The sequence below is a fragment of the Musca autumnalis genome, unplaced genomic scaffold (assembly GCF_047663935.1).
Source record: "Musca autumnalis isolate F117 unplaced genomic scaffold, ASM4766393v1 scaffold_3, whole genome shotgun sequence".
NCBI classification, from domain to species: Eukaryota; Metazoa; Arthropoda; class Insecta; order Diptera; family Muscidae; genus Musca; species Musca autumnalis.
Window position 1 is genome coordinate 113126433 of NW_027411866.1, and position 12515 is coordinate 113138947.

General features: G+C 34.4%; 1 protein-coding gene across 10 annotated transcripts in view; it reads left to right on the forward strand.

Annotated features, from left to right (window-relative positions):
- The window catches only part of LOC141397516 (serine/threonine-protein phosphatase 2B catalytic subunit 3-like), a 106050-nt gene that overhangs the window by 54177 nt on the left and 39358 nt on the right, over positions 1-12515 (forward strand). For 5 of the 10 annotated variants that reach the window (XM_073973893.1, XM_073973894.1, XM_073973898.1 and 2 more), the window contains exon 2: positions 6637-6737. The exons of the other annotated variants lie outside the window; for them this stretch is intronic. The gene's annotated coding sequence lies outside the window, so the exon portion shown is untranslated. The remainder of the gene's footprint in view (positions 1-6636; positions 6738-12515) is intronic. 10 annotated transcript variants of the gene reach the window in all.

Sequence of the window (12515 nt, forward strand, 5' to 3'; positions counted from 1 at the left end):
AGATTATTATCGGAAGAATATTGGAAGGTGTACTCTTAATTTACAAACTCATTTGGAAGTTATCCGGTCTGTGAAGATCGCCTAGCTATGAGAGTGTTTCCAAAATTCGGTTTTAAAATTTTTTTACATAATTTGCATTAATAACTATCCTTGTAGCCGTTACAAATATAACCCCACTGTGTAATTTCATTCCCCCATGGTGTCAATGATGATGATGCCGATAAAATTGCAACATGCCTAGCTGCTGCTGGCGTAACTTGTTGGCCGTTGCCAATATTTTGTTGCAAACTTTGTTGTTGTTGTTCTAGTTTTGAAGCCTTTTGTAGGTTGTAGGTAGTTTAAAAGTTAATGGTAGCAACACCTTACATTTTCTGCCGCAGTTCTTGTTGTTGTTGTTATTGCTTTGCCATCAAGACCCTGGCAATTAAATATCACCATCATTGTCGTCGTCACTTTTCGTTCGGTATATCATCAACGTCACATTGGCACATTTAACCTGTTGTTGCTGGCGTTACGTTAGTTTACTTGATGTGTGTAATGTGCGATGGTGTTATGTAGCACCACCACAGCCGCCATATAAACGACCGACCGACAGACATCCAACGTGAATCAACAACCAACTGGGTGTTGTATTTAATACGTAAAGTGGTCTTAATAAACTGCTATTAAACTTAGGAATCACAAGCAATTTTCTGCAAGGAAAGTAAACGACAACAACAATAACAACAACGGCAAAAAAAGTGCAAAACACGTCATTAATTAAAATGCAAAACATGACAATTAACAAAATCCAAGTAGAAAAAAAATGGAACGATTGGTTTTAGAAACTGGGTGGTCAGTTTATTCAGTGAACAATGGAAGAAGAAATGAAGAAGGGATCAGAAGGCTATTGTTTTGTTGAAGGGAGAGTTAAAGGTTGTTTCTTTCCAACTATTGGTAGCAATTAAACGATTAAAGGTCATTCCTAAAAAAACATCCCACAAACATTCCAGAAGGGACAAGGGAGAGTTCTCTCTTAACAATGGTTGCATCCCGATTATATGGGAACACTTTATCGCCGAAATCGAAACCACTCGTCATAAGACACCACTTGTATAGAGTTTTACATGGCTGAAATATTCAGGAAATGTCGCTACATTACGCTGAGGGGTATTTTTTGCCACCATTAAAAATGTGATGTATGTAGTTTGGCCTGGGAATCAGTGCGCAAGTCAAGTCGCATACTATTGCACCATTTTTTAAACATACATATGTATGAATGTATGGATATTGAAGTGGTTGTTAAGTGTCACAGTGGACAGTTAAGTATGTTTACCAATCATTCTTCCGTCAAGTGCAGCCAATATGAGAAATAAATTACGTTTAAAATACTGGAACATGGAAGATGTGGAAATGGACTCTGAATGTTGTCAAGGAAATCGAAGACACAAACCACAATAGCGTGATGTTTTCTATATCCGAAAATTCGTGGACATAGACCCAAAAGTAGTACTCCAAGAAGGAGATTTTCTGCATCCGCAGAAAGTTCATGAGGACGTTCGGAAGACTTTTTCCTCATAAACCTTCCGGAAATAGAGATTACCAGTCAGGTGGAGGACTGCGTCAAGCTACCGCTTTCTTTTTCTTAGACCATCTCAATAAGTTCCACATAAAGATCTGGCCGGACGGAAGGTAACGAAGTCAATCTAGGCGGCAATACAAGAACGTAGAACTGAATTCGTTCTTTCACTTCGCAAGGCAGATATCAGAATCGCTGTTGTGTTACAACAACAACAGGTAAAGTTGTATCGATAGTAAAATAAAAGGAAGGGAATAACATTTGGAATTAATAAGTAGGCATCTAAGCATACACATCCAGCCCCAGAAAGCGGGTAGCTAAGACTAGATGTGTCCATAGTGACTCCGATGATAACTATTGAGGTGCCTAAAGATAACAGACCGAAGTTGGGATAGTATGGTTCTAGTCACCCTTGTGTATGATGAGATATGAACCTCTACCCCCTTTGTGTGAGCCCGTCTCAGGGCAATTCGAACGTTGTTAATAGTGTGCACTGGGGTTACACCGGCAGAAGCTTTCTTCGTGGTGTAAACTTTTAAAGCACAACTTTTGTAGCACAGTGTCATTTATGGATATTTTCCGAAAATTTTGCACTGTCTCAAGGCCAAAACTGCCTGAAGAAGCGTTCCAATGCTTTTACGATGTACTAAAGACTTCTTAATTATTGTCTTGTCTACAATTTTTTGTCTTAATGTTGGATTGAAAATCTCAATGATTTGGCTGTTATATGCCAAAATATCCAAAAAACGTGGATAAAAATTTTCAAGTCAAAAACGCGAGGCTCGATTTTCACCGTAGACATATGTTCTAGTGGAGTTCTTTGTTCAGTACAATCCCAGGAATCAGAAACGCTAAGCACCCTTATAATGTTCAAATCGCCCCAACCTAGTGTACATAATCCATTTATTGTAAACAACATCGAAAATGTAATCATTTCATAGTTTGGAAAAGAAACAATAAATCATACCTGTTGTTAGTTTAACACTGAAAATAATTACACCTTTCCGGGAAAAGGAACTAATCATAAATATTGTAGGTAATTGCCAGATATATGTAAATATTATTAATCATTCATAGATTTTATGGCACACTAGAGTGCATATAGGTGATTACAAATTAGCAGTGTTTACTGGGAAAATAATAATTATCTAAAAAATGCGACTTTACAGTGTCTATGTCTAGTGATTTGAAAAGATAAGTCCATATATGTATGTACACTAGGGTTGTGACTTTTTGACCATTCCTTTCAAAAATGATTTCCTCTTGCGAGAATGAATGAACTTTTGCGTATTAATGACTAAAATAACTTTTATTTTATCTAAATATTGAATTTTGAAGTAACACACAAACCAATTTGAAATTATATTTTTGTGAAAAAAATGCTATGAAATAACAAACAAATTCTCAATAAATTATTTCCTGTTGCGTCAATGAATGAACATCGATTTAGGTACCTCGGGCAACTCCCCCGCAAAAGCTCGAAAATGTTCGGAAAATTTTTGCGCACGATAACTCTTGAAGGGAGTAACCAATTTGGTCCATTCCTTGCTCATCGTGAAATATCTACCAGACTTAGATGAGGTTCCAATATGGACTCAATCGGTTCACTCCTTCGGGTACCTATCACACAGAATTTCGGAAATGTTCAGTTTAGGACGAGGCACAGTGAAAAATATGAGCACTTTAGCGGAACTTTACTAATAACTTTTAAAGGAAAAGGTGTAGATTCCTAAAATTTTGCACAAATGTTTCTTATATTAGTGGACAGTGTGGGACTCAAATTGGGCCACATAGACCCGCGGTTTCCTGTAGCGGTCATGTAACGGTGGCAGCCGTTTTTACGTTTTACATTAATTTTTCAATCGATTTTGATGCAAATTGGTATATTGCGTTTTCAGCGGATAGAAAACTTATGTACAAAATATTTTCAATATAGGTTCGCGTTTTGGAATAGCCCCACATGCCGGGTTCCCTCATATTGGGTATTTTAAAGGTTAAAGACAAAAATTGCAACCGATTTTGATGCAAATGTAAATTTTAAGATGTTAGCGAATTAAAAAACCTCCTCACACAAAAGCTGTCAACATAGGTCCACTTCTGGGTGAAGCCCCACAACCCAACACATCTATTAAGGAGTAAAATGACAATATTTTTTGTTTTCATTTATATCTATAATGTTTATTGGTCCATTCAGCAGGTCTGTACCATTAATTTTGTTAATAATGTCTTTCAGATCAAGTTCAGGTCTGCACTGCATTACAATTTTTAACGTATTTTGGTATTTGTACTGCAGCATCTAAAAATGTTGCACTATATGTAAATCACCAACATTTAGAGGTCAAACCTATCAAAAATTGCGAGAGGTTTCTTAATTTTACAGAAATTATTACTGTTAGAATTAGTGAGTCCATTTCTTCAAAACACGGTCAACAATGGCGTTCATTGTCGCGTTTACCTTCCACTTTTGGAAAATGCAACTGAATGAAATTTCCAAAGTCTTTTTAGAAAATCTTGAATATCTCTAAAGACCGCGCGATACCGCACCAGTTTTATAGCTTTGCGAACAGAGGAGAATCCAATCTTTCAGATTATATATATCTTAACACGTGAATGTACGTAATTCACTTTTGAAATGACCAAGGAAAATAAAAAAAATACAATTTTGAAAACTTCAAAAAATCACTTCTTTCCGACTAAAATTGCACGAAAACAATAAGGGTTTTTTGCATTTTTTTAAAGTGTAAAATATCATAATTATTTTGTAAAATATTAGGAAAAATAAATCATGGCATACTGACTTACTATTTGTCCGCGCCACTCCATTTTTTTAATGAATCAAAAATACATTTCTTACAAAAAAAAAAAATTATTAAACAAAAGTGCAAATTTAAGTGCATGTTTTAGTCGTTTCGTGGAATAAATCGGCAAACTGAGTATGGACCATTTGCAGTGGAGTACTTAGCTAACGAATTCAATAAAAGTTTAATTAATTTCATTTCTTTGAAAATCCCTTAAAGTTCCACTAAAGTTCCCAAATTTCGCACTGTGCGAGGTCTCAAATCGCTTTGATTTTTGTCGTAGCAACTTGTATTCATTGCCTCCATACGACGGTACAAGTTTCATCAGGTGCAAGTCCGTACTTCCTGAGAAAATAGCCTGAAAAGTGCAAACAAATCCCTATGACTCCGTGTGTAGTGGTTGGAGCGCAAGATAACTCTCGAACGGGCCTGCGGATCGGTCCAAAATTTGCCATCGTAATATTTTGTCCAAACTTAGTTAAAGTTCGAAGATGGGCCCACTCCCTAGGGTACCTCCCCGACAAAATTTAAAATTTTTTCGCAAAAATTATTCGCACGATAACACTTGAAGGGACTAACCAATTTGGTTTATACATTGCACATCGTAATATTTCTACCATACATAGATAAATTTCGTATATGGACTATATCGGTTCACTCCTTCGGGTACCTCCCACACAATATTTCGGAAAAGTCCAGTCTAAGACCTCCTCTCGAATCCTTATGATTTTTGTTGTGACAACTTATAATTGCTGACCCCATTACGACGGTTCAGGGGCAAGTCCATACTTCCTGAGAAAATGGCCTGAAAAACCCGCAACTCTCGCACGGATAAACCGATCCGATCCAAAATTTGTCGATCATAATATATTCCTCAAAGTTAAATCAAGTTCTAATAAGGGCCTTTTATTGGTCCACTTCTTCCACTCCTCCACAAAAGTTCAAAACTTTTCGTTAAAATGGTGCGCACGATAACTCTCAAAGGCAGTAACCGATTTGGTCCATACTTTAGACATCGTAGTATTTATATGAGACATATATCAGGTTAGAATATGGACTAATATGCTAGATCCTTCGAATACCTCCCACACCAAATTTCGGAAAAGTCCAGGTTAGGACTTCCTTCCTCTCGAATCGTTTTTATTTTTCTTGCAACAGGTTGCACTCAAGACCCCTATTGCGATGGTACAAGTTTTTTTCAGTGGCAAGTCCATACTTCTTGATAAAATGACCCGAAAGCTGCAAAAACCCTACAACCAGCATGTGTAGTGGCTGGTGCTCACGACAACTCTCGAACCGAATACTTTGAATATCGTAATATTTCTTCGAATATTAGATGAAATTCAAAGATGGTGCTTATAGGTACACTCCTTCCGGTATCTCCCCCACAAAGGTTCGAAAATATTCGCCAAAGAGGCACGCGCGATAATCATAAACGAAGCAACCGATTTGGTCCAAAATTTGGATCTTGAAATATTTTGTCCAAACTTAGTTTATGTTCAAAAGTGGACCCCATCTTAGGGTACCACCTTAAGGGTCTATGCGAGAATCATTTGGACATTTTTATCGAAGGTACTCCCAGTAGCCCTGGTTACAGCGATATACTATTTTTCGTGGACAAGTCCATGTTTCCTGATATAATGGTCTTATCGAGAGGAATGACTCCAAAAAAAAAACACACACACATCCAAAATGGACTATGTTGGTCCATTCCTCCTCGCAAATCTTTTGAGATTTTACTCAAATCCATATGTTTGTCGGCAAGTTCATACGCCCAAAATTCTGAACACCCCAATTTTAATTCACCTCTGTCGACAAAGCCGACTGATACGTTTTTACTTGTTTAATCAAATTTTTTATAAATTTGCAAATTAGTTAATACTTCCATTCTTGATATACCTTAATATATATAGTTCTCCTACAGTTATTAGGGACCCACAGACATGTTCTAGCGAATTTGATTTTTTTTTTTCATCACATTTCAACACTAATTGAACTCTAAACAGTTGTTCAAATCAATTTTGAATTATTAAGCAAACATGAATTCCAATCGAACTTTGTAACATATCAGATGATTGTTCTTTGGATACTTGTCAAGCTGAACATATAATTAATGTATATAGAACTGTAAACTTATTACGGAATTTTTTTCTTAAAGTTGTTAAAATGTTTAAAATTCATGAGGATCAATTATTTTAAAAGTAGTTACGTTGACTAGTTTTTTTGCGATTAGAGATTGCAGTCTAATTAAAGTATAATTTTGTTTGTTTGTTTTTGCAGTGTAATTTAAAAATCGGCATGCTGTAATACATTTTACATGATCGACAAAAATCGGTAAAACTAAAATCTCACAAATTTCGGTAATTAACGAAAAATTTTCGGTAAGTTAGCTCTTCAAAACAAAGTAGTCGCTAATAGGGTGATGACTTTTTACAACCTCATGTACCTGTATCACATTTTGAGGAGTTGTTTTATTTAATATTAGATAAAATATTACATATAAGGTATTTACTTGCTTAGTTGGCCTTTTGCAGAACATGTGTTTCATAAACCGAACTATGAAAATATCTCCAATCCTCTTTGTTTGATGCAGTATTTTCCTAATCTGGGATATGGCGTTTTCTGATGTCGTATTTCGCTTGTTCGATCTATCGAAGCCTTGGCATTCAAGATCTGCGTGCACCGCCATGTGGCCCGTTTTTATACGCCTTTTTACCGCGTTCATCATCACTCATTCTTATGACATGGTCTAGCCAACACAAACGTTGTATCTCGATACGTTTAACTTACTGATGTCGTTGTATAGCAGATACAGCTCGTGGTTCATACGACGTCGATATTCACCATCTAGGAAGATTGACCCGTATATCTTTCGAAGAATTTTTCTCTCGCACACACCAAGCACTGCCTTACCTGCTTGCGTATTATGTAGACAAAGTCTTTTACTACCTCAAAATTGTTACCAACATTGTCGATACCATCAACTTTGTTTTATCGCCGTTTACTGCCAGACCGACTTTAGCAAATTCTCTTTCGACTTTTGCTTAGGTATCAGTTACTTCCTTTCCCGATCGACCCATGATGTCAATGTCGTCGGCATAGGCAAGTAACATATGGCTGTTTGTATATATTGTTCCACTACTTTTGACATTCGCATCTCGTATAACCTTTTCCAACCGGATATTAAAGAGACCACACGAAAGGCTGTCTGCTTGTCTGAACCCTCTTTTGGTAATAAACTCTTTGGAGAGGTTTTTTTCTATTTTAATTGAGGACGAAGTATAGGTTATTGTCATCTTTCAAAGCCGAATGAGCTTTGCGGTAATATCAAAATCAGACATGGCTTGGAATACCTTTGAACTTATAAGGCTGTCAAAGGCTGCTTTATAATCGACAAAAAGATAGTAGGTGTCGAACTGCATTTCTTGGGACTTTTCCAGGATTTGTCTCAAGGTTAATATCTGGTCAATGGTGGATTTGCCCGGTCTAAAGCCGCACTGATAGGGTCCAATTATTCCAATAATAGTCAAATTCATTATGTATACGTCAAATAAATTCTAGAGTTGGGCAATCTCGTTCAATTGAACGATCCGGATCACTGTCCTCGTTCAAAAACTAATGAGTAACATTATAAAAACCAACGTGTGAAATTAAGTATACGCAGAAATTACCAGAGTCCATTGAAAAAGATAGTGATCCGGATCGTTCTATTGAACGAGATTGCCAAACTCTAATAAATTCTCATAAAGGACGTTAAGCCGGCTAAAAGCTTTAATGTAAACATGGTGTTAATCTTCCGCAATACGAGTATGTCTCCTTGTTGGATGTATATTTTAAGGCAATCCATTGGAATCGTTAATTTAACGAATTGTTTATTTTTTAGCAAAAAAAAAAAAATCTATACGTCTTACCCAGTTTAAACATAAAACATTTGGCTAATTTATAAATATTTTCCACATGCCACAAAATCTCTTATAATTGACACCATATGTATGTTTTCCAGTGCTACCCCACCCTCTTCCGTGCAAAAAATCAATGTGTGGTGGGTCATTATCACTATTTTCCAGTCATTATTAAGTCTTTCGTGTACAATACATTGTATATACGTAGTATGTATTACATACATACAAAGGTACAAATATGGCACGTGTTCAACAAAAGGGTAGTAACTCAAAATTTTGAAATTTTCCAATTTTATTGCAAAAAATATACATAAACAAATATACATAAAAAACAGCTGAAGTTTAAAATATGTCGCTGTTTGTTTGGAAAATCTCTCCTATAAAGATGTCTGGAAGTATAAGTCTTCTGGAGACATTTTCCATTTATAGAACCACTATAGACGATTTATTGTTCAAGCTTGGACTACAGTCCAGCCAACCCATGTTATTGAAACAATTATTTAATACCAGTGGTCGCAAATAATAAGCTTTTATGCTTGAAGTCAGAGTTTTGGCAGAAAGAACAACGCTTACCTTGACCAATACATTATTCGACAGGTAGTGAGAACTAATTTTAATTATAAAATCTCACAGTTTGATTCCCAATGACTTCAGAAAAATTATAAAACAAAGATTCAAATCTGAAAGATAAGCCCCACACACCCACAAATACACTGATGCGTTATGTTCTATTATTCGTGTATTACACCTTTTTCAGATGTAATTCGAATCATTTTAGTTGTAATTCGATTATTCTATTTGTAATTCGTAACATTTTATTTGTAATTCTAGAATTCCAATTGTAATTCGAAACATTTCAATTGTAATTCGAAATATTCCACATGTAATTCGAATTATTCTATTTGTAATTCGAATTATTCCATTTGTAATTCAAATTATTCCATTTGAAATTCGAATTATTTCATTTGTAATTCGAATTATTCCATTTGAAATTCGAATTATTATATTTGTAATTTGAATTATTCTATTTGTAATTCGAATTATTTTATTTGTAATTCGAATTATTCCATTTGTAATTCGAATTATTCTATTTGTAATTTCAATTGGAGTTATTCGAATTACAAATGTAATAAATCGAATTACAAATAAAACAATTCGAATTACAAATAAAATAATTCAAATTACAAATAAAATAATTCAAATTTCAAATGGAATAATTCAAATTACAAATGGAATAATTCGAATTTCAAATGGAATAATTCGAATTACAAATAGAATAATTCAAATTACAAATGGAATAATTCGAATTACAAATGGAATAATTCGAATTAAAAATGGAATTCTCGAATTACAAATAAAATGTTACGAATTACAAATAGAATAATCGAATTACAAATGAAATGTTACGAATTACAACTGGAATGTTTCGAATAACATGTGAAAAAGGTGTAGACATGAAGCAATTTGTGGGATTTTTCACAATGTAATGTCAGGTTTCGGACAGAACTTGTTGGATCTATGAAAATTACACTCTTTTAAGAAAATTTATGCATTCATCGCTATTGTTTTGATATTCTAAACATCGCTCTTGGATAAATTTATGTATAGCTTTTTTGCGACTTTTTTTATCAGCAATTGACAAGGTATTTATGTTGTAAAAATTTGAGTGCACATTGGAAAAATAAGCTTCCAAATATTTTTCTCAATCGATTAGAGTGTCGGGACACTAAAAATCAACTCATTTTGCACTTCGTGTATTAAACTATCCAAAAGAAAATATTGTTTTTTTAATGTTTTAGTTATTTTAAATATTTCATATGGGTTTTTTTTTCTTATTAGTAGACATCAAGGTATTGAATAGCTTTGCAGTTTTAATTTTCGATATCTGCTGAATCTAAAAAAATTGTTTTTGTAAAGTTAAATAAATAATTTTCTCATGTTGTTTCATAAAAATAATTTTTATTTCATTTTTACGCTTCTTTCCCATTTAACCTGATACAAGTTTCCAGAATGGACCCTGTCAATTGTAAAGAAGCGCAGATGTTACGCTAAATCGATCGTAGGATTTAACAAAAAACAGGAACATGTACTAGAATTAATTATTTTAACAAATAGTTTGTCTTTATAATTGCTGTACGACTTTCGCTTGGTGCTAAAATTCTTAGTATTTTAGCTAATTTAATTTTTCAACAATGTAAACGGGTTGATTATTTTATTATATCATGTTTCTAAATTGTCGACTAAATGCACTAAAAGGCTGCGTAAATACTTTCTTCATATCCCATTTTGTGCCGGAGATATAAGTCAATTAAAAACATTTCATTGGGTGTACGACTTTCGCTTGGAGCCACTGTATGTATGTATCAACAGTTTTTTGTCTCAACAGAAAAATAGAACATTTTGGGTTACTACCCTTTTGTTGAATAGGTGCGATATGTATGTACCCAGCAAACCAAATGTCGGATGTCCGACGCATCCGAACAATTTCGGAAGCAAAATCGTTCAGATTTCGTTCCGATTTCGGAGAGAATACACCAATGATTTTCTTGGGATTTCGGTACGAATTCGGAACGAAAAATCGGAAACAAATTTCCCTTCGCACAACAACCACCTTTTGTATGTATCAAACGTATTTATATAGTATAAAACGTTCATCCTGAAATTAGTCGGTATAGGTCCACGTCTGCATATAGTCCCCATAGAAGAGTACCTTCAGATTTTCTTTATTTTGAAAGTTGTGAACTCAACATTCCATCGGCCGCAACATCCCACCCAATTTAAGATTTTTTTGAAGGTTTTAGTAACATTTTCCTACAAAAAATAACCTATTAGCTATTGTTTACCTGGTGATCTGGTACTAGTTTTGTCCATATGGTAACCCTCTTAGAGGGAATAATCTGTACCTAATTTTGACGATACTTATTGGTGGTTAGGCCTCATTAAGAATAAACTTACAAAAATGTCATAATTTTGGAACCTTCATTGCATTTCGAAAACATTTATTTAACACTTTGGATTACATATAATTATTGGTTTAGGCTGTTATTATTGTACTACCTTGGTACGTTGATTTTTAACTAACTATGTATCATATAGCAATCATCTACAATTCTCCGAAGTGCAACACTCTTTAGATTTGTACCATTTCGCATAGGGATATATGAATGTTCACAACTGGGTAAAGTAAGTAGCAAAAGTCATACATGCAATGATGGTATGGTCAAATGTCTAATCTCCCAGGAATTGGAAACATATCTCTATGGCATTTGAAAATTTCCCTAACTAAATATTTATGTATGTATTTTGGAACATAATCCATTTATTTTAACACATTAACCTTCAATTGTCACACCAGCCGCCAACCAACCTCAGCAGAAAAACAAACCTCTTGATTAATGATGGATAAGGAAATATTTAGATAACTTGAAAACTATAATTACTCAATACCCCTAATATACTTGGAAACACCATTTCATATGTTGCCATTAACATGAATATATTATTAGGGCAATATGTGTATTACTAAGTATAGTTTTTTTGTTCCTAATAATTGCTATTGCCCACACATAGACAGCATATTTGGTTACGAAAACTTTCCTTCGAATGACAAATAGCCTATGTTTAACTATCGGTATTATTGTCGTTTTGCCACTTGTTCAATTGCTAATAAAAACGACTGTGACAAACCGTTGGAACGAACACCTACAACATGAAGAAAATAAAAACGATTTTTAATTATTTCGTGTTGTTGTTGTAGCTGTCCATTTCTTTCATCTTTATATTTTCTCAGTCATTTATTTATTCATTTGTCCACACAAATGTCTGTATTTCAGCATGTGTGTCAGACGAAACAAAAAGACATATTCTTTGTACAAAAATACTTAGTAGTGGGTATGAATGAATGTACACTTCTGTATTTTGTACATTAGCTTGTGGTAATTGGCGACAATATTAATTACCAGAATTTATAGAAACTGAACAACAGGTAGCCGAACAAGGATAATAGATCTACTATTACTGCTTACTTAGCTGGCCATTCACAGAACATTTGTTCCATAAGCTTTATTGCTTTATTTTCCCAAAATTATAGGAAGCAACTTCCAAAGCTGGTCCGAGTTCTCGACGCATCGACACCATCAACTTGATCTTATCGCCGCTTAACGCCACACACACTTTAGCAGATTATCCTTCAACACAGAAAAAAATATTTCATGAATTTTTACATATTTTCGTTCAAGATGTAGCTTATTCATACTG